Genomic DNA, 26468 nt, shown 5'->3' with positions numbered 1-26468 from the left:
CCACAATACTCGGTCAACAGCCGAAGCTCAGGTACGACAGACAGACAGATGCCACCACCTCCATGTACATCCACCATTTTTTTCCAGACTTGTGTCACCAAAAATGACACAATTAATGCCAAAAAAGTCTAAGAGGTGAGCTTAATAATGAACTTAATCCAAGCTTTATGAAACCCAGCTTTGACCTGATATTAGGGTACACTGAGGAAGGTGCAAAGTTGAGGTCTAGGGTGTCACGGCCACAAAATGAGAAAAACAGTGTGAAAGAGTACTGTATTCATATATCACTTTTCAAAACAACGTTCCAGAATGCTTCCCATTAGTACAAAGATGAAACTGTGAAACTCAAAGCACCAGAATAGCATAATAATAACAAACTAAAACACCATAAACCAGGTTAAATGATGTTGTGAAAGTAATGAATATATGCAAGTGACTCAAAATTTTAAAGAGATTTTGCTTGTCTAAGATCGACAGAGAGGAGACTCCACAACTTTACAACAATGGGGAAAAAAGGCCCCCCTTGCTTCCTAGACGGGTTGAGGGGAGCAATGAAAAGATGATGTTGTGATGAAAATGGGTGTATCTACTGCCTATCTGATCAAACACCAGCTAATGCACTGGCTTTCTTAAGCCATGTTCCCACTGAATTTGGTACGGTAAGCTTTTGTTTGTTTGCTTTTCCATGAAGAACAGTACCAAAATAACCACAACTGTTCCATTTTTGGCACCCTTCTCTTTGTGCTGACAAAGTTAAACGGTACGGTACAGTCTGGGTGGAGCACAGCCCACACCCCGCCTACCAATAAAAGGGCTTGACCCAGGGCTTAACCATACCAAACTGTACCAAACAGAACCATACCATGATGGAAACGCAGCACAAGTCCACCATGGCATCACTCTTCTGTCACTCTCTTGTCCAACCAGCGTGATGTTCGTCTCAAGCCCAATTTATACTCCTGCGTAAAGTGCTCTGCGTAGCTACGCAGAGTCCTCTGCGTCGACGCAGAACCTGTCGAAGAGCCTCTGCGTCGTCTCCGGGTGCACGGAATATTTTTTAAGTGTCCGTCACTCCGTCAAGGGACTACGGAGACGGCAAGAGCTGCGATTGGTCCTCAGGACAGGCCGAGCTAAGCTGCTCTGTGCCGGCTCTCAGTGCGCTCCGGGCGTCCTGACAGAGGCGGAGCTGATCCCCGCCGATAACGCCGCTGCCGAACTATAAATACGTCATATCTTAACACACACAGCACATGTTTAGACTCTAAATGGCCAATTTCTCGCCTCAAATTATCTTAAAACTGCGTTCCGTGACACAGAAAAGTGAGAAACGGCCACTTTTTCAACAACAACAGTCTTTCTCTCTCTTTCTTTCTCGGACGCCATTGCTCACTGTAGCCAGAAGCACAACAACCTTGCGCAGCGACCCCTACTGATCGGGCGGGAAATTGCAGCGAGTGTCCGTCACCACGACGCAGAAGTATAAATGCTCGAGGCGTCTCCGTGGTGACGCAGACGGATAACGCATACGCAGTCGGAGAAGTATAATGTGGCCTTCATTGAGCACCTCACACAGCTGCAACACCTTTGTGAGGTTTCACTATAAGCCCCAAATCCCTGCACTTTTACCCACGCTCCGCACATCTTCCTCACCCTCCAGCCCACTCCTTGGCATTTTTCAAAATCAGAGGTGGTTTAGTTAACCTTTTAAAACAATTTTGCAATCAAAACTCACGGGCAAGAACGGGACTAACATGTTCCCATCTTGTCTTTTGGTTAAAAGCCGAGCGGCAACGCAGTAAACAAAGAGAAACTAGAGACTAACAGAGACTAATTGGTAATTGTTGGAAATGAAATATATTCTGCAGATATTATCATGTGCCAACACGAGAAAAAAAAAAAAAACAGAGATGAGAGGAGATGAGCATCACTTGTTATTGTAGCAGCTGTGGTGACTGAGGTTGGCCCCAGACAGTTGCAGCATGTACCTGCTGAGCTCAGGTGAGACCACAGACGCAGCCTCTCACTCGCCACCGTTGTACGCATTTCTATCTGTCACGACAGGAAACCATCAGTCAAGTCAATAACAACATGCAAAAGCTGAGGCCTCGTGGTGGATGTTATACCGGTGACCCTGGCAGATGTTTCATAATATGTGCCTAAGCGGAAGAGCACTGACGTTAAGTTCACTACTGAGGACGGCTTCAGCTCATTCGGAATGAGTTTGTGTACTGGTTTCAGTTCACATGTGTACCGTAAAAATAAAACGTATTAATAGATATAAGAGATTTGCATCCTCATCTTAACCCTTAGTGCTCACGCAGCACAAATCTGTGCCGCAGGTGCACCCTTGGTAAATTGCCATGGGAATAATACACGTGTTCATAGGTCATATACTCTGGCTTTTTAAAATGTGTTTTTTTCCGTCTTTCCTATGTGTTGTTGAGTGAAAGTTAGGCTTAACTTTACATCAATTTTTTTTTAGTAGTGATTTAAAGTAGCAATAATTGTGCAAAAGTCACAAAATAACAAGCCAAGGGAACTTTGAACTCTTAACTTTGAACGTATTTCCAAATTTCACAAATTCAATCCGATTTTAAACATTTTCAGTACATTTTGCTCAGGTTTGTTTATATAGTTTGTGATTTTTTTTTCCCTTATCAGATTGTCTAGGTTGTGCTGAAAAAAGGATATAATACACTCTATATTGCACAATCTTATAGCCTCTGTATATACTGTATGTTTATGGATAAAAGCAGCCTAAATGCTTTGAGTTCTAAGGGTTAACAGGCAAGGCAGATAACAGAAAAGATTAAGAATTAGAAAACTATGAAAGTTTAAAAAAATAAAAATAAAAACAGAGTCAATAGAACAATAATTAAAGCAAAATGTATGTATGATGACGCAGTTACAGTGCATTCCACTGTGTCTATAGCGAGAGTAAAACGTGGTTATACAAATTCTACCTCTTAGAGGTAAGTAGATTTGATAATTTGTCAAATCATTCCAATCACCACTTATTTGGATGGGTTACCGGAAAATAAATAGAAATTTGTTGTATTTTTCCCCAAACATTTGTTTTTGTGTGTGAGATATTGGATGAATTGTCAATTTTGGGACTTAATTGGGGTTTAAACATGAAAGAAAGGGGTTAAAACCTCTTTTAGGGTAATAACAATTCATCAACATCTAATTAATCAGGGAGGCTCAAGTTTGGAAATCCTCTCAAAATATATATATATTAAATTTAAAAAAAACTGTGCAGGCTGTCCTTGATTTAACTGCAGGTCGGTGGTTACTTTGACCACAAGGTGGTGTAGCTTGCTCAGCAGAGAGAGCCTGTGATTTTGGTTTCATCTGCAAACACCAATGCTTAGAAATGAAACTAACGCCTCCTAGTGGTGGTTTGAACGTGGTAGTGAGGGAAAGTTCTTGCAGCTTGTCACAATCCTGCTGAGGAATCTCATTCAAGAGCTGCTGACGAAAATAATAATAATAAAAAAAAGATGTTTGATTTGTTCTGCATTGCTACAATTCCACAACCCTCATTATCTCACAGCTCTGAAGCACCACAGTGATCATCGCCAGGGAGAAAACAAGGGTTGGGGGGAAAAACCCCCACAAACAAGTCTGAAGTGCATTGTAGTGAAGAATGTGGAAGACTCACAAGTAGAGCAGCACCTGTGGTTTTGGGAGCATTCCATCCATCTTTGTGCACAGGGGGAATTGTGAACATGCGTGTGTGTGTGTGTGTGTGTGTGTGTGTGTGTGCACCTGAAGAAGATGTGTGAGAGTATATGAAAAAGAGGGATGAATGAAGGAGGCTGTGAGTAATAGTAAGCACATGTGACCCACTGATACTGAATGGGCCTGGTTTCTGTTGGCCTATGGTCCTGTCAGCGCTGCGGATCAGGTATTTGCAGTCCGTGACACATATGGGAGGGTTTTGCGGCAGAAAGTGAATACGCCATCGATGAATATGTTTGTGTAAGTGTATAATTCACTTTATATCACTTTAATATAACAAAAAAAAAGTTGTTTTTTCATAGCCTTAGACTCAAAAGACCTGGAGACCACTGAGTTTCTAGTCTGGAACGTTGGGGCCAGTCAAGTGAAATTTTTTTTGAAAAAAAACAAACAATTAAAGGTGCATTATGTAATACATCTAAAGCAACTGTCGATAAAATCCTTCTAATATGTCACAGAGACTCAGGAATAATATTCATATAACAAACTGAACTCACCAACAACAACAGTACAGCCAAAATATACGCATAAAAAAATGTTTATGTTTTTAAATGCTGTTTTGGCATGTGGCGCCACCTACCGCCGTCTACCAGTCATTGCATTCAGTAGAGTCTCAGCAGCCGAGCAACCACAGGTTGCCAGTTACGTCTGAGCTACATAGGAGGAGAAAACGAAACCTAAAAGATCTCTGTATTTTGAATTTGAGTGTAGTAACTGTTTTTGGCCACACTCTTACATATGGCGACTTTAAGTAGGGGTGGACAATGTATTTTATTGCCTTGGGTCAGCAGTTATGTCTTTTACCTATTATTATGTCAAGCACTTTACAAATAAAGTTGTATTGGACTGTATACATTCAAAATAAAAGTGTATCTAATAGAAAAAACATTATATGTATATACATATATACAGAAATTACCCATAACTTCATATCGTTTTTGAGAGCTTTATGTGGCTCACAGGCCACCAGTTGAGGTAAGGGCCTTGCCTTGGAGGCCAACATCTTGGATGACATGTTTCTGCCACAGATTGTGTATAAAAGTGGACTATTTTCTCCATTTTGAAGCCTTTGTCCATTTCTGTAACCACACGTTCACAGGCACCTATTGGAATGTATTTTCCTGGTTAGGGTAACCTTTCCAACCAGAAGACTGTATCCACTGTCTGTGGATTCTTGAGCAGCGTGAACAGACTTATGTCTTGTTTTTGCCCTTGTAAACCAACAAAGATGAAAGAGGAGACTTCAGAGAGAGCGGGAGAGTGGCGTATGCAAAGGCCGCCGTCGTTTCTTAATGTGCTTTGGAAATGGAGGGCTGAGCAAAAGGGTTCCTTTTTGTTCCTATCTGCAGTCTCACCATTAGATAGCACCACTTCTTACACAGTGGACCTTGAAGAAGCTGCATCAGGAAAGAGGCTCATTGATAACATTTTGAATCATATTTTGAAAGAAGGAATAATAAAAAAATGCATTGAAATCAAATGAAAAAGCAAAGTCTCCTCGATACAGGCAGACAGCATCTTCATACCACTCCATTGTTGTTAAAAAAAGAAATGTAATGGAACTTGGACCTCCGCAATTCCAGCCCAAACAGGGAGCTCCTTATCATCCGCCTGCATCTCTCCCACAGCTAATATTTCACTTCAGCTCCCGGGCCCACAGAATGAGAGACGTTTCCATTTCACGTCAGTCATTTCCAGGCCCGTGTGTTACCTGTGCGGTGATAAGTGTTTGACTGACTGGGAGTGTCGTTAGTCACTGTCCGGCTCCGAGTGACAGCCGCAGATTGACGCTGATGATGAGAGGAGGAGAGGTGTGTTCAGCAACAACAAGGTAAAAAAAAAAAAAAAAAAAAAATCCATGGATGAGGAAAAAAGGGGATGAAACACATTTACAGACATATGATGGCAAACATTAAGCCGTGCACAAACATGCCAAGCACGTCAAGGTGGATTTAAAAAAAAAATGTTGTGCTAACACATGTTTGGATATGCATATCATTTTATTTAATGATATTTTGGGTAGAGAATGAAGAATTCCATGAGACCATGTTCCCATTTTTTTTTCATACAGCATCCTATATAAATGATAAATAAATGTCAAATTATTTGTATTCAAACCTGACAATTTGTCATTATTTCGGTGAATGAAGTTGTCTTTTGTGTAATTCTTGTTATGTCATTTCCTTGTTTATTGGTTTTTAATTGGTGTATTTGTTGTGGCAGTTTTTTTTTTTTTCACTTTTTTCACCACGTATCTTTCACTTTGGACACTAATTTGAACTGTGAACAGTGAGGGAACAAAATTGAAAGTTTTGTGACAGGAAAAGGACAATGGAATGTGTACGGCCGCCTATAATGAAGCAAACATAGGGAGAAATTGGTGTGTTTATCCCAGTCACCCACAAATGTGACATGTACACTGATGATGTCACATGATGATGTAAAATTAAATAGGTTTTGTGAAGTCTGGAGACACGGCTAGCTTTAATAAAAAAAAAAACCTATACAACTGCATTTAATATAAACCTTATTTACTGACACCTGGTATGACACGACCTTTTAATAACCCCAGTCATGGGAGGCAATAAAGATGGTAATGGCAAGGAAAAAAAAAAGTGAGCAACACTTTTTTGAGTCTTTCAAAGACAAATTACAACTACTGCTGTTTGATTCCACCATTAATCTCAGTGTGAGCCAACCTGGAAGGGGGGGGGGGAATGGGGAAATAATACAGCACTACAAGGCCAAGAAGTTCAATCTCAGGACATCTCTGGAACATGTTTTCACCCTCGCAGTCTCTACTCTTCCTTTTACCTGCTCTTCCAAGAGCGAGGCAGTAAGCTGTAAGATGGATGGGCTGAGCGTTGCAAAGGCTTCCAAAAGCGAAACGCAGTCTGACTGCTGCTCTACCTGAGGAGCAAAAACAAAAGAGTCCTCTCTACCTGTAGGACTGTGGGAGTCGAGGCTTTGATCTGGACCAGAAAGAGAGAGTAGTTTGATGAAATATTGATGCTTTTTTTTTAACTGTGTCCTGTGGGAGCTCAGTCTGCTCTCTGGATGTGAGCGCTGATCCACACAGTACTGCTCCGCGCCTCGATAGATGAGAATGGACTTGAGTACGTGGCTCAAGGAGTCTTATTGGTCCTAATGGTTTTGATGATGATGATGATGATGATGATGATGATGATGATGATGACCACTCCCCAACTCATGGCCTTGAATTTTCTTACCATCCAAAGCCCTGCGTTCACACGTTTAATCAAGCAGCATGGATGTCAGAATTCACACAGTGTGTTCTCTGAGTCTTGACAGCAAAGCCTGTACCTGACTGAAATCTTTATTTGCTGCTGGATAAGTAATTGTTTGCCCTTGAAACAAAGGTGCAACAGCTCTTTTTCCTTTACGTTTCTTCTTTGACTTGATCATGCAAACACAAATACATAATGGAGACAATCAATCGATGTGTGTGAGCTTCAAATCGAACCCAACCGTTTTACCTGTTTTAACACAGATTAGTGTCAATTTAACACATTTGAACAGCAATGTGTTGACACTTGTTCATAAAATAGTGTGATGGGGAAAAAAATCAATTATAGCTGTAACTTTTCCTCAGCTGCCCATATATCTATATATTATTTTCTCCTTATGTTTTACTGTGTCGAAAATCTACTTTTTCCAACTTAATTTAGTTTATTTTGACATTACACTGCTAACGCCATGCAAATCTCGATCATTATACACTCTTAGAAATAAGGGTTCCAAAAGGGTTCTTCTACATGCGCTGAGGTTCTACCTGGAACCATTTGCTTCTGAAAAAAAGGGTTTTTCAAGGCTTCTTGGTAACACTAATGGTTCCAGTAAGAACCATGTTGATCTAGAGAACCTTTTAAAAACCCTTTCCTGAATAAAGGGTTTAATAAAAGTTTAATAAAAGGGCTCTTGGTGGAACCCTCCAAAAGGGTTCCAGGTGGAACCCTCCAAAAGGGTTCCAGGTGGAACCTTTATAAATAGGTTCTACCAGGAGCCAAAAAGGGTTCTCTTATGAGGACAATCCAAAGAACCTTATATGGTTCGACTTAGTACTTTTATTTCTAAGAGTGTACAAGATTGTGGTGTAAGTACACAATTTGCGGCTGGCTGTATCAGTTTGGACCATAGGCTGGACCATTGTTATTTCATTCCAGAGATCTGTAATTTAGCAAATGAATAAGAATTCTCCTTCAGCACCACAAAATTTCAAACTGCCCTCCCTTATCCCCATTTTATAAATATAGAATCATGTTGTTGCCTTTTTGAGGGGTTCAGATTGAGGATCATGTTGGTATGGCCCTGTATATTTCAGCTTTTTACTTTTATTATGTCTCTCTCCTGTTTTTTTTATACTCTCCTTTAATTACTTCTCTTATATCCTGTTCTGTGAGTTTTATATCTGACTGTACTATTTGTAAAATGTGTGTTGCTATCTTGACCAGGAACGAGAAGAATATATGTCATATGATGTGTTGGGTGTAGTATAACCTGTCAAGTTATGGGTTATTTTTTGTACATTTTTCCACATATCATCCTAGTAAATCTCAAAGCAAATTTCAAAGCAGCAAAAATGTATGTCTATACGTCATTAAAAAAAAACATCATAGGTAGTTATGTTAGCATAAGTCCATCAAATTGTTAGACAATTGACTGCATACAACAAGGTGACACTTTTTATTTGGTGAAAGCTTTGTTAAATCTGCAGGGTCTTATTTCTGTCTCATTCACGCCTCTTTAATATGACTTCACTCAATGCTCATTTAGCCTTTCAGCGCCACGCGACTTTCAGCGTTTCTCAGTGTTCGCAGCAGCGTTTGGACACCAGAGAGATTATTATGCTGCACACACGAAGCGGTTCGTTTTATGTCAAGACAGACGGAGGCAACGGCACAGTTAAACTATGTAAAGTGACGCTGCCGCAAACAGGTTATAGTAAGATTGAAAGCACAAACAGTGCTTTCAGACACAGACACAGGTTCTGGTTTTGGCTCCGGTGCCGTTCTGGAGCATCAAAAAAACCATGGTGCTTTCATGCGAACCAGCACGCTTTCCACCCAGTTTAAGAGGAACTAAAGTGGAGGGACGTTACTCAGTCCTAAACACAACAAAATCTCCATTCTTCCTCTGTTTCCAGCTGAGAAACACATTTTCAGCTTCTGAATACGGTTTGAACACGCTGGCTGGTTCAAAATTAGGTTCAGGAACTGGAATTGGTACAGAGCTGTGCCAGAAGTTAGTTCTTCTGCTCATCTTGTATCCACCCCCAGGTGGATACACACAAACACTCCCTCAGTCAGGTCTGATAGTATTGCTTGACAGAGTGTTTTCAGAAGAAGGACGCAGCATACACATAATATTACACCGTTCCTATTCAGAGAAAAATACAAATAGAGATTGAATAATAACAACAACCAAAATAAAAAACCCCACCAAAATTTACGTACTGCAGCTTTAAAGTGTAAACCTGTTAATAGCAACCAGAAAATATAAATCCCGGGCATCTTACCGATTAAGAAGTTATATCAGAGGAAGTTTCACGCAAATAGTTTGTTGACGGACAACTTTCACATCAGCATTGTAAATATAAATCCCAACAGATTTGCTGCACATGTTTTCATTCCAGGCCAGTGTCAGACCGTGTAACATGATTCCAACTGTGCGCTCAGAAAAGTTTGATTTGAGTTTGTTTGAAAGTGACCCACATTCCTCAAGCAACAATGATCTCTCTGAGCAAGAAGACTCTGAAAGAATCTGAATATTGATAATTGCCTTGAGTGCTTTTGTCTGAAAGTTAAGAGGCCAACACGCAGCAATCAGAGTAGAAAAAAGTGTGGAAAATGAAGGGGGAAAAAAAAACGGGGGGTTATCACTCTCCCATGCTCACGTCCAAACACAGATAGACGGCGGGCATAATGACTTATGTGGAGAAAAAAAAAAAAGCCAAATTATTATTTCAACTTAAAGGAAGAAGGAGAAAGAGGCAGAGGAAAGGGGTCGAGGGGAGGATTGTATTAGGAGGAGCCAGGGGCAGAAGATAGTCTGGGAAAGGTCTCGCGTTAAAGTGGAATTAACATGCCTTTCCATTGGAGTCCATTAGATAATCATATTCATACCACACAAGGCTCCAAACCCTCTCTGTTTCATTATTCCCTTTTAATCCGACCTGATAAGGGGGCGCAGGCGTCGTGGTTTTATTATGTCGTCATTTGGAATCCCACATGAAATCCCCACGGGACGTTATCACAGGGAAATTGCTTAAATAGCCCAAGTGGATATACTGTAGGTTTTTTTTTTTGCGTTTATTATTTCTGACGGATTGAAAATAACCACAAATACTCCTTGCATGATTATTGGAATGAGGGAGGAGGAGGGGGGGACGAGAGGGTCTTATCAGTCATTCACACTAATGGCCCACTCAAGCCACTTGATACCTCCGGCAGTAGGGGGGAGGAGGAGGAGGAGGAGGATGGAGGTGCTGTATTTACTGTCCTGTGAGTACAGGTACTGTACATGCACACAGAGGGAGAGAGAGAAAAGAGGGAGCGTACATGAATCACAGGCTCCTGACAGTGGAATAGAGAGGTCACCGAAGCTGCACCTTTGCTGCCGAATGGCAAACAATCCCAGTGTCAGGTCACGCTTAACACCACTTGAATAGATAAAGAACAAGCAAACAGCTCTTTATCAGACAGTGATAGAGCAGATAGAGACAAGACAACGAGTGAGTGAGACAGTCCGTCACAAATGTTCAGAATCACCTCTGCAAAAACCGCATGAAGACTAACCAGGTCTGTTTAACCACACTGATATTTGCAGAGGTTCAGGTGGACATGCGTGCAGGATTAATGGACAATGGGCAATCGCAAGCTACACAATTCATATTGTAGGCACTAATCTAATGCTAATGTAAATGTAAATGTACTATATTTATATAGCCCAACAACCCACATGTGACCAAAGTGCTTTACAAAATAACAGCGTTACACACCCAAAGCAATAAAAACATAACGTATAAAAATTATTTATATGCTTGTTCTTGTTGTAGGTGCCAGTGTGTTTGTGTGTGCGTATTATTGTATGTTTTTTTATCGTGTATGTTACCTCAACCAGCCTACGGGGACAGCAGATGGAAATTAGCCAGTGGCTACAATCTGGTGCATTTACATGTGAATGTTCTGCCGCTAATATTCAAAGAAGAATAAAACTTAAATTCAAATAAACCGAAAGCGAAATGATTTTAAACTCACTGGATTATTTGAAGTATTACAATTTGACTCCTGACATATTTGTTAAGTCTCACCTGAGGAAACTCTTTGTCAGCCGTGCACTTTCAGAGGATAAGATGTGAGTTCTTGTTATTTCATTGTTATTATTCCATCCACAATTTGAACTTTTTCTTTTGAAAGCGCCGCTTATTATTTACACATATTAGAAAAATAGATAAAAGATACAATACCATAATTGCCCAAAAACCGTATCGGATAGTTTTTCTCCATCTGTTCAAAACATAGTAGAATCTACTGAAAACATAGTAATGACGTTAGTTTAAATTAGTGGCAGAGAAAGAAACCTGATCCATAACTTCAGTTGTAGCCATGCTGACATTTTAAATGCTATATTACAAGTCCTGTTCATTATGTGTTTTTGGATCTAAAACCTTAAAAAAAGTGTAATGGAGACCAGGTCTCATCGTGATAATCAAATCTGTTTTTAGTTATAGCAATGGATTAAATAAACTTAAATGTTACTTTCAACCTCTGTCAAGTCAGTATTTTTGGTTTTATTATAATAATATAATAATAATAATGAAACTTGCACGACTCTATAAACAAGGTTACAAAGTGCTGTAAAAATGTTTGGCAGTAAAATAAGAGAGAAAACCGGAGACAAAACAAGATCATGTGCACTGATATCTTTTATGGCGGCGAGTAGATTGTTGTTGGTGTTGGTCAGTGTCCAGAAAAAGCTTCCTCGTCGCTCCATTTCTTGGTTGTTTCGTCTTTTAGGAAACAAGACACATGGAGGAAAACACGACGAGCAAGAGAAGTCGCTTGACATGGCAACAAAAGGCCAAAAGGAGGACTGGTGTCAAACCACGTGCACTGCAGTCCAGTGTGGAGACGCGTCTTAACCACAAGGCCACCAGATGCCCCGTCGCTGCTTCTAATAACCCACAGCTCACTGCTCGTTTCAAAGGGGAATCTCTCTCTTTGGTAGGAACTCATTCCAGATGAGTAAAGATGTTTTGTTATAGTTTAGGCAAATGAAACCATCAAAACCCTTCAGATCTCTTAAAACAAGACAGAATAAAGCAATCACCAATTATCTGGGAGCTAAAAGGCATCACGGCATTCGAGCGAAAGTACATTCGTATTCGCTTCTTTTGTTACGAACATGGAAAATGCTGGGCTAATTCAAGACACAACTGTTGTTCCAAGTGGAAAAAAAACAAACAATCGCCAATCAGGTAATCGCACAGGAGGGAAACTTTACAGGAAGCAGACTCTGAAACGAGAGGCAACAGTAATTATTAAAATAAAAAAAAATAATATAAAACAGGAAACAGAACACACTACACAGGATGTAACTTGTACTTCAATATTATATTCGACTTCAACCATCAAGTCGAATACAAGTTGAAATCAAGTCTATTAATTTGTTTTGTATTGACCTTTACCTCTCACATTGTCCATACTTAGTTTATTTTACTTGGATTAACTTAAATAAATCTAAATGTTTTAATGTTGTGCTAAATTATTATTATTACTTAACTATAGAATAAACTGTAGTCAAATTCAAATTGAACACATTATGCAGTCTAATATGGCCACAGTTTATTTCAGCATCATGAGTACTTTTACTCTGAAAGGTCCAGTGTGTACAATACAATACAATACAATTCTCTACGTACCGTACCGCCATGTTTCTACAGTAGCCCGCGAAGGACAAACAAAACATCCTTTGATTTTTGATGCTAAGTCACGGCTACACAGTTTCTCCAACACACTTTGAAGGGCATGTGCTGAGGGATGTTTAGCGGCAACTTCAGCGGCGAATACATTTTGCTGACTCTCACACACTGTGCCTTTAACAGGGGAACACATGACCTTGCACTTGTGACGGAGAATTGTTTTACTCGCTGTGTTTTACTCATTATTAACGTCGTCTTAAAATACTGCTCAGCTGTGAAAATGGCAGGATCGTGTGTCATCGCTCTGCTCGTGCAGACGGTGTCTTTCCTTTCTTTCTTTTTTTTTTTTTTTTCCTCTACAGCCGTCACATCTGCGTGGATATAATGTGCTCACTCTGCTGTATCCATTTCACAGTGACATCTGTCCGGCAGCGTGGAATTAAAGGCAAAAAATCCAAAATGCCTACACAACAGTCTGCCAAATATTGATTTACTGTTACTTGTGTAACATACGTGGACACACTGCGAGCGCCACATATCAGTCGAGTGAGATCACGACGGAACGCCGCGAAACACGTTCAGTTAGACGGTTTGTTATTTGAGAAATAAGCACAAAGGGGTTGCAGAGATGTCGATCGCTGCGTTTCCTTTTCGCAGAGGAAAGTGACAATATAAGAGTGTGGGATTGTGCCACACTTGTGTGTGTGTGTGCAGCGTCTACCTTAGTCGGTGCACCTCCCTGTCTGTGGATGGAACAAACAGTAGTTCCTTCTTAATTGGGGTGAGATCAGGGGCTTATAAAGGGGCCAGGAAGGGACCTGAACCCCTTTCTTTCTCCTCCAGAATCGCTTTGGCTACAGAGATGCTTTTGATGTGTGCTTTGGCTCTGTGAGTCCTACTTTGGAATATGTTCTTGGGAGACCAATGGTTACTTGCCTCCAGGCGGAATCTCAATCCCTAGGATCCTGGCCCTCTTTGATGAAATACTTTCGGGAGCCGCTAACCCCACTGATGCCCATGTGCTCCCCCCCAACCTCCCCTCCCTCGCTCCTTCCTTCTCCTCCCTTTACCCTCTTGTTCTCCCCCCCCACCTACACCAATTCTCCCCTCCGCTCCCCCACCTCCACCACCACGTTCCTCGGATTCTCTTTGAGAGATTCATAACAAGGACTTTATCTCTGTGTAGTCCAGGCCAGATGAGCACCGCCTGACAAACTGACAGGAGAATTAGTCGTGTCTTACAGAGCATCTTTGATTGTCTCCACTCTCTCTGCCCCCAACTTCCTGTCGCCCTGCACACGCACACACACACACACACACACACACACACACACAAACACACACACTCACACACTCACACACGGAGAGAGTCTGTTTTCCATGAATTCAGAGGATATTACATTCATTTCCTGGAGACCTACTCACGTGAACTACTACTGGTCTAACCCTAACCCTGACCTCATCCTACCCATACAACATGTCCTCACCTTAAAATACAATCGATTACATTATGGGGACTTGCGTTTTGTCCCCATAAGGAAGACAAGTCCCCAAAATGTGACTGTGTGATCAGTCCCCAAAGCGTGAGTAATACCTGAAACAGCTATTCTTCTGAGGACAGTGCTGAGGAACTTATCCTAACTACAATTAAAACTTCCACAAATTAGGTTCTGCATGATCAGGACCAGGTTTTGGTCTCTATGAGGTCAGAGTTTATGCCAGAAAAGGCCCAAAAGAGGCAAGAAATCGCATCACACGCTTATTTTGTGTCATTGTGCCATTTAAATCTTTTCTAATTGTCAACACTTATTTCTTATATTGTGTCATTCTATGGTTTGCAAGTAAAACAAAAGAAACAAACACTCTCTGTATCTGATCTTTATTAATGAATAGTTTTGATTTTCCCAAAATTCATGAACATTGGCAATGACTATTTGTACCATAGCTCATTATATGCTTATTTTAATCCTTAAAACACATAAAATCATCAGATATCACCACTTATATAGTGTGATTTCATAGATACCAAGTTAAAAAAAGGCAGAGACTCTGTATGCGATCTTTATTAATTGATAGATTTTGGACTAAAGTCGATTAAAAACACTCTTTTTTACAGAAATATTCCAAAAATAATTGCTTTCAAACAACTTGCTCAACACCCTCCACCCCCCCCCCCTAAAAAAAATCCATCATCACATTGTGACAAAATCAGAATTAAACACTTTTATTGACGACATAGATGTTGACAGTTGTGACAGAAGATCTTAGTCTCTGATTGATTGGAGCAGTAATTAGTCAGAGCCGACTTAATTAGCAGAATTTGCATCAGGAAAAGTGGAGAAAAAAAAAATCCCCCCTTTATGAAGGAAAAAAAAAACCCCCACATAAAATCCCTTTAAAGTACATGTTTCTTAATTCTCCGCAGCAGCAGCAGCTGCTTGTGCGTGTGCAACATTCAGGAGAAATTCACTAACTGTGGCTTTGACGGACTTGACCTCTCGGCCACACACACTCGTTCAAATCCTAGTTAAACGATTAGCCGGTGATTTTCCTCTCCAAACTCCCACCTCTCCATTGATTGAAACGGCACCCTAAAGACCTCCCTTACCACGTAATTTCCCTATATATTGATTATGTATATTGATTACACCTAACCCTACAGGAACGCCTTCCCCCGGCTTTACCGCGGCATTGGATATCAGTTCTGAAGGCTGAAGTCAGGAGACCGTTTCAGTCCCAGATATGAGAGTCAAATTCCCTCCATAATCACGGATTATTGACAAAAGTACATGTACCTGGATAAAAGCGGTTAAAATAATATTTAAGCTCACACATGTCCTGACACATTAATTATGCAGGAAGAACAGACAGCAATGTCAAACTTTAAAAGCGGCGTTAAGTTATATTTCTCTCTCTAGGTTATATTTATCTGTGCACATTTATATGAAAATAAAACATCTGGCCATTTAGATTCATTCAAAAACATTCATAGCCAAGTTACAAAGGGAAAATACCCTAAGACATAATAGAAATTATGGTTTCTATTTAAAATAGTCAATAATTTGGGGTTAATGAGGCATATAAGGGAAATACAAATTGATACACATGGTTTAATACCCACTTTTGCCTGTATTTGTATAATATTTAACAACTAATTGAAATAAACATTCAGGAAATGTTTCAAGAAACGCAGTCATTCAGCAGTTTGACGGGATAAACGCCCACCTCTGCTCTGCTGCTGTATACACACAAACACTCCCTCTGTCAGGTCTGATAGTTTTGCTTGACAGAGTTACACACTGTAGCTTTAAATCTAGCTTTCCATACACAGACAGTATGACACAGTATGTTACTGTGATTCACTGGCAATTACTGCTAATCTCATTTTATATGAGAGAAAACTTTGTTTCTATATGAAACAAAAAAATGGAAAACAAAAGGAAACTTAATGAAGCTGAAAAATGATATATGTACTGACCTAAATTAAACTCTATTTGTGTTCATACATCAGCTTTAACACTTTAGTTGTGATATATACAAAAACTAATAAAGCTAAAAGTAAATAAAGATGAATAACTGCTCTCTGGATTAAGTATGCATATTCTAGCAATATTGTCACTATATTGCTAGAATATGCAAATAATTGCCATATAGTTAAGTGGGATGATGATTCTCTTTTGATAATACATGTTATACATCAGCTTTAACACTTTAGTTACTATAAATACAAAAGAATGTACTGATAACTTCCCCTTAACTAAAGCACGACTAAAAAATAACTCAAACTATAAGAAATAAATACTTTTCTTAAATGGGCAGCAAATCATTGCAATAAAGTTCAACGGGAGGACGATTTCCATGTGATTATTGGTATGTTTTATGAACATTTTTCTCCTTAAAAGAAGAGGAAAATGTAAGGAAAGTGACCAAAAATAATGGTGTAGAATGGAAACAACTTTCTATTTGGTTTTGGACTTGAAACAGAAGTAAGTAAAATCACTAAGAAAGAAAAGAAGGGGGCACACAAAATTGAAAAAGGAGGGAGGCATTGAGGAAAGGAGGGAGCAATCCGAAGGGAGGAGTCAAGCGAAGGAAGGAGCAGCTGGAGATCCACACTTCACTCTCTCTCCCTCTCTCTCTGAAAAAAAAAGAAAAAAGAAAGCGCTCTAAATGTAATAACAACTCTGCACGCGCTTCTCTCACGCTTATGTTTGTTTTTACGCACATCTGCGCTCCGCTGTGGGCAGATATTATCGGCAGGCTCATGGTGTTAGTCCGGCGGTGCTTGAACACAGCAAACTGTGAGAAGAAGGAGGAGAAAGAGAGGCGAGAGGAAAAAGTCTGGCAGCGCCGTTTTGGAGTTGGAGTTGCTGCGTAAGAAGAAAAAAAAAAGGAGAGAGAGAGAGAGAGCGAGAGCAAGCGAGCGAGAGAAAACCGTCCCGGGCAACTCCAGAGGCACATCTGCAACTTTAGAGAGGAGAAGATCAATCTTTTTTTCTTTTCTTTTCTTCAGAAGATCTTTTATTTTTATTTTTAAAGAAAGTCAAGAATTAAAAAAAAGGGGGAAACAAGCAGAAAGAAGTAAGTACAAACAGACTTTGAAGCATTGCTGCGCGTAATTGTGTCCTTGTAAAAGTTTTTTTTGGGGAAGGCAGAGAGCGAGCAAAGCGAGAGAGCAGCGAGGTTTCACGTTTCATGGAGTTTCATACAAGTTTAGATGTTGACACGATGTGAATGAACTGCAGGAGGATTCGTGTGAAACATCCAGCAGCTCCCTCTTTTCTTTTTAATTCTCATTTGCTTTTTTAAAAAAACAACATTGAAAGCGTTGGATCCAAAAAAAAAAAAAAAAAAAGAATAAGAAAGAGAAAGAGAAAAAAAAAAGATGAGGCGCAAACGCTGTGGCTGGAACTCTCTGCAAAGTCTGGATGTGATTTATTCTCTGTGAAATAAGTGGAGGTGGTTCGAAACCCCGGATGACACTTTATTAAACAAGTGTGTGTGTGTGTTTAAAAAAAAAGTAGTCTGAAGTTACAAGAAAATCCTCATTGTTATAAAAGAAACAAAAAACACGTGTTGGGGCTTTTGAGATGTAACTTTGCGCACTTGTGTGGGACTTTATTGGACTTTTGCCTAAAGAAACGCGGGTGGGAGTGGGCGCGTGGGTTGGTGGCGTGTATGTATGTGCAGTGTCTGTTAATGATTCCGTTCCCCCCCCTGTCAGCATTACATGAAAATGTTCATGAAGCTGTGCATGACACGTTTTTTGTTTTCAGTATTGTTATTTTGTTTTAATTTAAAGAATGTGGCTGACCCTTGCTTTGACCTTTGACATTAAGGCATAATTAATAACATGCATTACACCACTTAAACCCCCCCCCCCTAATTTAATTTGTAATGTTTTCAAAAAACAAACCTAAAAAAAAGGGTCAAATTTAATAACATACAGTTTTAATGTCACACAGCAAATATGTCAACATTAACAATTATATCCACATAGTATTTAATTTATATTTTTAAAACAGGTCAAATTGACATTTTTGCCACTGGTGTGAAATAATTCCTCCATTTTTTTTTTGGTCCATGCAGAAATAAGTGAAACCTGAGTTAAAATAAATCACTCAAAAGCAGGAAATCATCCATTATTGGTCCTGTTTCCAGCGAATGACGGCTTTTTAGATGATCTGACCACCATGACATGAGAAGGGAAAATATTGTAGGTTCCATCAGTGGGTTTTTGAAGGCTCAGAGAAATGTAAGCCCATTACAGTGAGGTCTGTATCCCGACAGGGGTCCATGTGGGGCCCCAAGGAAAGCAAATGAGAAGAGAGGGAAAAAAAAGTATAAATCCATATTGATTTAGTTGATTAAAAATTCCCTTAAATCATCAGCATCATTTAAAAAAGTAGAATAAGAATGACTAAAACAGTTCACAGTCATTTTATTTTTTAAAACAACTGAACAAAAACTCTGACATGAAGTCGTGCAGAGTGAAGGAAAAAGAGAAAAGAATCTGCGGAACAGAAGTGCTGCGTGTTCGTTTCAGGGGTGCGGGACATGAAAACGTTAGAGGGCCCCCCCCCATCCTCCAAATCTCCCCCCACCGAGCCTCCACATGTGCAGATATTTGTTTGAAACTTTCCCTCCTGTCCTCGCCAGCTGTTCCACATTTTATCTGCTCGTCTGCTCTCGGGTTTCACACAGACCGAACGAGGGTCCGAGGTGCTCAGCCATGCGGTGCAGCTCAAATCCTTCCCCTTTTTTTTTTTTTTTTTTTTTTGAGACACTTGGCAAATTATTAACGGAGGTCTGAGCGCCTTGAGACGCAGCAGTGCCTGAACACACAGTGAATAAGATGTTTAACAGCACAAGTTCACACAGATCAAAATCTCCTTTTTGGCTGTTTTTTTTTTTACGAGCCAGTTCCATCATTCATCATCGCTTTTTGAGCAGCCAGCAGATTTTTTATTTGTTCCCAGGTTTTGGTTACAGTCGTCTACTAAAAATTAAAAAAAGATGGACTGTCACATAAATTATCCTTTAATATTTCCACTCCAAAAAAAAAAAAAAAGTGAAATAACAAAATAACATTGCCGTGGCCTCACACATTGAAAAGAAAAAAAGCTCACACACCAGGCCTTTAAATGCACAGATTACACATTATACGCCTTATATCTTTAAATTACAATTATGACTCACATTGCTATTTAATTAATACAATTTAAACAAACAGGATTGTTTTTTTTCTTTTTGAGGCATGCAATTTTATACTAATTCAAAAAAAACAAAACAAACACATATATACTATTTTTATTTTTACTGGAGGTCAAACACATGACAATCAATTTTTCAACATGCAGGAAGAATTTAAGATGTGACACAATTAAATTATATTCTACAGAACAATTCCCCCCCCCAAAAAAATAAACATCATAAATCTATATTATCAATATTTAAGCATTCACGTTTGCGTTCTCCCGTCTCAAATTGCACCAAAAACGTGCCAGATAAGTGATGCCGATGTCAAACAGGTGCACCTTGACCAAGAAGAAAAGCCTTCGCCTCATTACGATGCGGCAGCTGTGATGAATGCGCCAGTGTTTAAGATGCTAATCTGCAGGAATGAGATGCACAAAACTCTCGCCGAGCCACTCCGCTTTACTGTAGCCCCGGCCCGAAGATGTATCGACGCCGCTTCCTCCATACGTGAGGAAGAAGAGGCGGATAACGTCCCCCCCCTCCAGTCCCCCTCTCCCCCTGCTGCAGGAGTGAGTGTGTCAGATAGCAGCAGCAGCAGCGGGGTGCTGTTTTATCTCCAAGTTAAAATATGCATTCAGTGACACCGACCCATGCAGGACACTGGTGACCCGGGCAGAATAAGTGCTGTCATGTTAATGCAGGGAGATGACATGTTATTAGTGTTTGAGCTATGGCCCCTCTTTTCTTTTCTTTATTTAAAGGCCTAAATCCTGGTTCTGCCCTCGGGCCCTGTTTTTTTTTTTTTTTTTTTTTGGTGGTGGGGGGGGGAGAGAATACCTGTTATTAGGTTTGTATAGAAAAAGGCCCTAATGAGCTGCGTTGTTGTGCTAATGCTGCGACCTGACGTCCTCAAAGAGGTGGCAAATGTTTTGTTAAAGGTGACGGTTGATGTGAAGGAAGCTGATTTTCCTCAAGATAATGAGGGTTGTCACGTGTGTGTGTGTGTGTGTGTGTGTTTTATTCATTTATTTTTTCTTTATCAACATGTTAAACATCCATCATGATAAAAATGTAAGGAGTTGTTTATATGGAAACCATAAAATGACCATGGTGTGTCACCAGTGATTAAGGAAATAACCTTAAATTGGAACAATGGCTTCACCGATGACAACAATTTGAAATGTATTCGTGTTAATCTGTGTGGAAAAGGGACAGACAGTGTAGTTCCTTGTAGTTCTGTCGCGTGATTGGTTCCTCAAACCACCTTGAAACCTCAGGTTTGTGGGGAGGAAAGGGTTGACAATGCAGTGCAGTACCCGTTTTAAACTCTAGTTGCATATCTTGGAAAATCAGTTTCATCAATCTGATGCAAAACACTCAAGAGTCGTTGTGTACATATTGTTATAGTGAGATGAAAGAAAACTGTTGTTGAGTTATTGCTCTGTGGTTCCTGACAGGATACACACACGAGTGTGTAACTAGTGTTTTTATAATGGTTTAGTTGTTTACAGTAAAAACACACCGTGACCACGTGACCGGTGCAAGTTTGTGAGTGATACGCTGCTGGAAAAGGAAAAGCTGTTGCTTTTTCATGCATATAACGGGTTGATGGTGCCCCCATAAGAAAATGTCTCACTTTGATGATTGGGTACTTTGATATGTTGACATCAAATGAAACAGACAGTGGGGGGAAAAGAGAGAGGACAAGTGAGACAGAGGTGTGTGTGTGTGTGTGTGTGTGTGCGCTGTTGAGCCATGAGAAGTTGGCGCTGAGACGGCAAACCTGAGGAGCGTCAAAAATGTCCGGACGCATTTGCGTGCGAGCTGAGACAAGAAGGGGGTCTTCGGGCGCGCGAGGGCTTCTCCTTGGCCTCCTAATCCCCAGGCCCAGTCATCCCTTCAGGGCATGCCTCAGATCTGGCTCTCCGGCTCTCTGGGCAGACGACCCAGCTCCGCCAGCAGATTTAATATGCTATGTGTTCCTGCTCCCCCGGCTCCCCTCCACCTCAACCATCATTGTCCCAGAGTGGGACCCCCACTCCCCGCTTCAAGGAGCCTGCTAAAGGCACCTTTCAAGCTGGGTGATGTCTTTGGATAAGGCGTATGATTGGGGGAAAGGGGGGGGGGGAAGGCAGCGGTGGTGAGTGTGTGAGACTCAAGATATGGTACTGTAATTTTAGATATGTATGTATGTGTGTGTGTGTGTGTGTGTGTGTGTGTGTGTGTGTGTGTTATTCCCCATTCAGGAATATTGAGCACACACTTATTCAAAGTCATGCGTTTACACTTTCTAGTCAGCAATTATAAATAAGTTGCAAATGAGTCAGATCACTAAATAAAGAGTGAAATGTAGTTACTTCTTAATGGGCAGAAAAATCACAATAAACACAAATGTCTGAGGGAAAACATTCAGAATAAATAATACATGTTATATGTGTGTATATATATATACACACACACACACACACGCCACCATCATTCAATCTGGAGCAAATCTCAATCGTTCACTATTTTATTCTTTATCTCAATAATTATGATTTGAAACATCTTTCACCATGATACAATTTTGCCAATTTTAGTCTCTTTTTTCCTTTTTCCCTCCTCTTGTGAGAAGAAATAAGAAATGGGAGGGAAAAAGTGGGAGCACAAGTTGAGGTCGAGAGAGGGCTGGTTGGTTTTCCACAGGCTTCGGCCTGGTGGAAAACTCCAAACTGGACCTGATAATTAGTCTGGCCAACTCCTTCCCCAGACCGAGGCACTGAAGGACATTATAAAAAAAAGGGGGGGGGGGGGAGAGAACAGGGAAAAAACACCCAGAATTGAGTGGTTTGAATTTACGATTGATAAAGGTGTGTTCGACAGTGAAACATTAGCCTCCGGTCGTAGGTCGTGTTTGAGTTTACAGCGCAAGGTCTGAGTGCGAGAGAATGCAGAGTGTGCCAGCTCGCGGCTGCGTTTTCTTTTCTCACACACTTGAGGAGAAACAGGACATGTCGCGCCTGCATGAGGGCGCCGCTCATCCCCTCCTCTGTTTGCTGTAGCCGCTGTAAAAAATGTCTTTACGTCTGCCGTGTGAAGTATAGCAGCAAGAGGTGAAGTGGTGCTTTGATTTGGGGCCCATTTGCTGTCCCGGGGCTGTTGCTGTTTCTGTCGCTGTTGCTGTTGCTGCTGCTGCAGGTTTGATGGGAGCTGGTAGTGGCATCCGTGAGGTGGACTGAGCTTCACGTCCATGCCGGTGATTGGGGGACAGATGAACTGGCCACTCGCTGTGAACAATGATCTGTCACTTACCCCCAGCTTTTTGATGTGTGAGGCCGTGACTCAGGCTCTGTCCACACCAAGACACACACTTTTTTTTTCCTCCCTCAATTTTTTGGCCCATTTGGCAAAATAAAACATGTTGGTAGTTTTACTTTAATTTAAAGCTGCAGTGTGTAATGATTTGATTTTTTTATTGTTGATTTTGTCTCTATGTTTTGCACAGAATTTGTGTGTGACATTATTTCTATGCTGGCTCCGTCAAGCAATACTATCAGACCTGATTGAGGGAGCGCTTGTGTGTACACTTTTGAAGCTTCTCTGTGTTTTTACTCCAAACTGTTTGCGGCCAACGTTGCCGTCACCTCCGTCTGTCTTGACATATAACAAATCACTTCCTGTGTGCAGTGTGGGAATGTTGCGTGACATGACATCTAAACACCTCTATACTGAGAGAGAGAGAGAGAGTCATGTGGGGTCATGTGAACTCATTTGACAATGAATGTAAAAGGACTTTTGTCCATATTTAAAAGTCACACACACCACAGTTTTAAACTAAAACCGTGTCTTTACATTTGCGCTGAAGTACTGCATTATTATGCAGTAATGTGAACCCCATGTGTTTGTAATCCCATGCTGCTCGTCTTTGTCTTTCCCTGAGAGTTATCCCTTCTTGTCTTGTCGCGTCCCGGAGTGGTGGTCGAGGAAGGCCCATTATTTGAATGTCAAATGTAAATCCCAAGGTTAATACCTGAAAGAGGCACATGCATTCACTCTGCTCTCCTGACATGTTGAGATGAGCACCTCTACCCCCACTCGGACTAAACTCCAGTGTGTTCATCTCAGTGATGAATGCTGACAGACCCCGGCTTTAATGCTGCTTCATGTTAGAAAAACAAAAGGGGGAACGCCACTATCTGAGCAAATTGCTGCCCCAACCTGAAAGAACCCTCGTTTGACAGTGTAGCATTTGAAGACTAATCGTTTTTTCTCATGCAAAACATGCTGTTTTAAGAGGCCCGGGCCATGGAAAGAGAAGGGGGCTGTGTTTTAACAATACTCTGCAGGGAGTTAGGAACAGGGTTTGGGGAGGTGGGGGGGGGGGGGTCGGGCTGTGCATGTGTGTATGTGTGTTGGGGGGGGGGGGGGGGCTGTTTCTCTCTCCTTTGCTCCTCAAACAAAGCCTAGTTCCTTTCAGGGTAGTGTGGGGGGTAGGGTGCACGGGGTAATAGGAGGGAACATCCAAGAGTTTGAGTTCCTTGAAAGAGAAGGACTCCAGTCGTTTATAATGACAGTTTGTCATCGCGGCTCCTCCACCTTCCAGGGTAAAAAAACGTAGGGCCAGCCTTGCAGTGACAGGCCAGGAGAGAAGTGGGCCTTAGAAAAATTTATAGAGAAACAGAAATATTAACGTGTACATGGGGCCCTAAAACGGCTTTGGCTATTCCTGCCAGACTAGTGTTTTTATTAAGAGGGGTCGACATGCTTTGGAAATATATCTTATTCATGAAGAAAGCCAGGTTAGACTTCCCAAAGAATTCATTATATTCCCCCAGATGCGGCTTTGTGGGTTGCAGCCGTCCCTCGGAGGACGTGGAGCGTGGAGTGCGACATTGTAAAGCCTCCCTCAGTGGGCACAGGAGTGCGAAGGGTTCCATTTGTCAAAGGTGCTGGAGTCTTTTTCCCCTCCTCAACACTTTCCCGGCTCAGCCTCAAACTCATTGTCTGAGCAAAGGCAGGACATTAGTCACCGCAACGCCGCGGGAGCCTGCGGGGCTAAGGACCAGCGCTCTGGAGTCCGGGGTCCTGGACAGAGGGGAGAGGGAAGAATGGAGGGAGGCAGGGTGGGAGGGGGGGAGTGACGGCAAAGGTGAGAGAAGGCCAAGAAAGGAGGAGGAGGAAATGTGCAGAAAGTGAGGAAGAGAGAAGATGAGAGTGCAGAGTATGTGTGTGGGAGAGGGAGAAAAGACCATGAGGGGGTTAGAGGGAGTGGAGTCTGTAGCTCTACCTCGGGGCTCAGTGTGTAAGCCCCTGTCTACCCCCCAAAGCTGCTTTCACAAAGAGATTTACAAGACAGGTCTCCGGTGTGCTTTGCTGCCCTGCATTATGAGTGAGTGAGTGTGTGAGCGTGTAAATGTGTCCATGTCTTCCTTAAAAATGGACCCGTCTAGTTTCTTTTATGGGCTTGTTTTCTTTACTTGCATCATCTATACGCAATAAACACATTCACCCAAATTTACCAATCGGGGCAGGTCGGACTCACAACGGCCCCAGTGGAGCAGTGTGAATAACCTATTCCCGCTGGTGGCAGGGTGTGTGTGTGTGTGTGTGCATTCATGTGTGAATGTATTTCACAGATTCACACATACAAGGGATCCTGTTAGCTTTTGGAATTATTTATAAAGCCTGGCTTTTGTGTGGTTCTCTAAGTCCCTGTCTCCTCCCATTACTGCCTATGACTCTACCTGGGCTTCTTTCAGCCCCCAAATGCTCCCTCAGCTGCCCTCCCCACCCCCATAAGAAACCGAGTTTGGCGTTATGACTAAAACCCTTTAAGGTTACATCCACACTACTAGGTTTCCATTTTAAAATGCGTGTACTGCGCGGACTACATGAGCAACTACAGTCCAGACTAAGTCTCTCACCCTGTTTCTTGTCTCCATGTCGCTTTTTCTACCCTGAATAAAAAGATAAACATGCCAGAAATTACACTGAGAACCTCAATCAGAGAAGTTTGAAAACTGTGGGGCTGTATTTTAGTCTGGATGTGCAGAAACTGTGATGTATGATGCTGTAGCTTTCTGACAAAGTATCAGTTGTCAATGAAACGCTCCATGAACTCATACTTTCACCTAATTCTAGGTCTCACATCAGAAATTCTTGCAGTTACTTTTCACCGTTATTGTTTCTCATTAGAAGTGTAGGATGGAGGATGCTTGAGTTACCCTGGTGTTTTAAAGCCTGGATAATGGAGAAGTTTGAAAAAGGCAGCAAACTTTGTTGTATTTGTATAAAACTCCTGGACTTCGATTTATTCTGGTTTGGCAGAAATGATGATCTTCAAAAACGATGATTGAGTTGCCCACATTCTCTTCCGAAATGGGTCCAACTTTTCCGTTTTGGTTTGACCTCATCGTCAACCAAAGGAGAAGGAAACATTGTCTAATTTTCATAGCCATTTTTTGTAAGTAAGTAAACAAAGCTAATGGACATGGTATGTGTACTTTTGCTGTAGTTTTAAAATGAAAATGTTGTGATATGGATGAGGCCTAAAAGAAGCCATTGGTTATACAAGAGAAACTTGGTTGGCTTGACTAAAGGGTTTCCAATGGTTAAACTCATAATATGTGGAGACCAACATAGTGTATACTCATCAGAGAGACACACTCGGTTGTGCAGACCCATCACATATGGCCTTGATTACCCTGTAATACAGCAAAGTCCCCCCCCCCCCCCCCTCTTCTTCTTGCACGGACCAAGTGGGGGCGAAGGTTTTAGTGTGTTTGAGATGGTTTATGTTAATGTTGCTTTTATTGAAACAAGCTGGGATGTGATTATAGTCCTGCTCGGTACATATAAGCAGTGAACTGCTCTAGTTTCCCCTCATCTCCCTCTGGCATAGAGATCAATGCAAACCAACTAACGCAGGGTAATAAGCCATTAGTACACACATTGTTGGGGGAGATTTACATACATCGAGCGGCGAGCTGATAAACTGGGTTCCGTGTCCTAGAGGTAAGAAATACTGTGCGTGTGAGTGATTAGCCGAGTGAATGTCAGAGAAGAAGAGTGTGTGTGTGTGCGTTTGAGTGTGTGAGAAACCCGG

At 41.3% G+C, this 26468-nt stretch overlaps 1 protein-coding gene across 1 annotated transcript in view; it reads left to right on the top strand.

The window, feature by feature from the left end:
* Positions 1-17139: 17139 nt before the first annotated feature.
* The window catches only part of gli3 (GLI family zinc finger 3), a gene marked incomplete at its 3' end in the record, with an annotated part of 105896 nt that continues 96567 nt past the window's right edge, over positions 17140-26468 (top strand). The window contains exon 1 of the mRNA XM_083901314.1: positions 17140-17266. The remainder of the gene's footprint in view (positions 17267-26468) is intronic.

This window comes from Microchirus variegatus (assembly GCF_963457635.1).
Source record: "Microchirus variegatus genome assembly, chromosome: 15".
NCBI classification, from domain to species: domain Eukaryota; kingdom Metazoa; phylum Chordata; class Actinopteri; order Pleuronectiformes; family Soleidae; genus Microchirus; species Microchirus variegatus.
Note: the sequence above shows the minus strand (reverse complement) of the source record. Positions and strands in the feature narration are given on the sequence as shown.